Genomic DNA, 2,262 nt, shown 5'->3' with positions numbered 1-2,262 from the left:
ATGTTTCTAACTCGGATTCCACGAATTTTAAAAAATATGTGTGTGGAGCCGATATATCGCCCCCTATAGGCGATATATTGCCTCCCCCATATTCCCGAGCCTCCATGGTTTCATTCGTGAAAAGTTGACGTGTTTTCCGTATCAATCATAGGCGATATATCGGCCACTATAGGTGCGATATATCGGCATACGCTGATATATCAAACACATTTTTTCACACTTTCAGCACACTTGAAGTTTGTTTAAACAATTTTGACGGTGTAAAACGTGATCCTAACAGATGGGGGAATGCTTTAGACTTTCTAGGTTTATCCTTTATTAATTTATTCATGTAAAATCCTTAATAAACATGCATGTGACAAGTGTCACGTTCTTAATTATTCTATCTAAACTTTAGGTTATAATAAATATCATTTCTAGGACCAACTATATTAATCAAACCTTATGTTAAAATTAATATTTCTAAACTCTAGGCTAAACTTATAAAATCCATAACTATCTCTATGAGTTTCCAACTAAATCCCGGCTTGAACCAATAACCACGAAAAATAAAAATACTACAGCACAAGCTACTACTATCTAGCTAAGAAAAATTCTGAGACGCTACAGACCAAGTTAACAACAACAATGCGCAAGTCAACAATAATAATGCTCTTGTGAATGCACCAGCAAACCAGACCTTGAGAGACTATTTTAGGCTAGTTGTGAATGACAATTATTCAGTCATTTAAAAGCAACAAGTGAATGTCAACAATTTTTAGCTTAAGCTGGCTTTGGTCAACATGGTGCTGCAAAATCAATATTTTGTTCTAGCTCATGAAGACCCCAATATTCACTTGGAAACTTTCTTGGAGATATGTGACACGATCAAGATTAATAGGGTCACAACAGATACTATTCAGTTGAAGCTCTTTTCATTTTCATTGAGGGATAGAGGCTGAGCTTTGTTTCAATCTATAACCCCAGGGATTATGACTACTTGGGAGGAAATGGCGCAGAAATTCCTCACTAAATTTTTTCTGCCATCTAAAACTTCACAATTAAGGGCTGAGATTACTCAATTTAGGCAGATGAGTCAGAGCAATTATATGAGGCATAGGATAGATTTAAGGAGATGCTCATAAAATGTCCTCAACATGGCATAGAGGATTGGTTTCATATTTAACTATTTTATAATGGCCTCAGTGGTCTAACAAGATCACATATTGATGTCGCATCGGGCGGAATGATTTTATCAAAGACACCAGCGAAGCATTACTCTTGTTTGAGGATATGGCCATGAAAAGTTGTCAATGGGAAAGTGAGAGATTTACAGTCAGGAAGGCAGCTGAAGTTTTTGAAGTAGATCAAATAACGTCCCTAATGGCACAGATGTCTACTTTGACTAATCAGATTAAGGGTCTCACTGAGAATAAAGTAGAGACAAGTCAAGAAACAGTGAATGTGGCTCAAGCTTCTAGTTTGAATGGGTTGGTGGATGAGCAATGCCAATATGTAACCTGAAACTACAATTTTAGGCCCAACAACAACTACTTATTACCATCTTGGCCTTCGCAATTATTAAATAATTTCCTATGCCAACAACACGAACGTTCTTCAACCACTGAAAGAACCAACTAGAAAATGGGGGGAAAGCCTTCACAGTCACTTGAAGAGTTACTGAAGACTTACATAGTGGACTCTAAGGCAAGGCTAGATCAACATGACACTCGTCTCAACAATATTCAAATGCATTGCACTAATATAGGGGAAACAATGAAAACATTGGAAACACAAGTGGGTAAATTGGTCAATACTTTGAAGAACCAAATGTTAAGATCTTTTCCTAGTGCACCGAGAAGAATCCAAAAGAGTGTAATGCTATTACTTTGAGGAGTGGAAAAGAATTGGAAGCGCCTATTGTTGAAAAGGGAGAGGTTGAGGAAATCCCCAAGAATAGTGAGAATGAAGAAAGCAAGCCAAATAAGGAGATTCTGAAGAAAGAGCCATTGGTGGTTAGGTCGAGTTCCATTACTTTTCTGGATAATCCACCCAAGATTACTACTCCATTACCATTCCCTCAATGATTCCATAAGAAGATGATTGATGAGCAATTTGAGAAGTTCCTGATTATTTTCAAGAAAATCCATATCAACATTCATTTTGTGGATGCTCTTGAACAAATGCCTAACTATGCTAAGTTTATGAAGGAGATGATATCTAAAAAAGTCAGTTGGAGGATTATGAGAGAAGAGTGTAGTGCCATTATCAAGAGAAAATTAC

General features: G+C 36.9%; 1 non-coding gene across 1 annotated transcript; it reads right to left on the bottom strand.

Annotated features, from left to right (window-relative positions):
- Nucleotides 1–1,036: 1,036 nt before the first annotated feature.
- On the bottom strand, nt 1,037–1,143 carry LOC133780735 (small nucleolar RNA R71). The gene has a single exon (XR_009869553.1). It is a non-coding gene; the product is annotated as a small nucleolar RNA R71 (small nucleolar RNA).
- Between the last annotated feature and the right edge of the window lie 1,119 nt (nt 1,144–2,262).

Source organism: Humulus lupulus, chromosome 5, assembly GCF_963169125.1.
Source record: "Humulus lupulus chromosome 5, drHumLupu1.1, whole genome shotgun sequence".
Lineage (NCBI taxonomy): Eukaryota > Viridiplantae > Streptophyta > Magnoliopsida > Rosales > Cannabaceae > Humulus > Humulus lupulus.
This window is presented reverse-complemented; position numbering and strand designations above follow the sequence as displayed.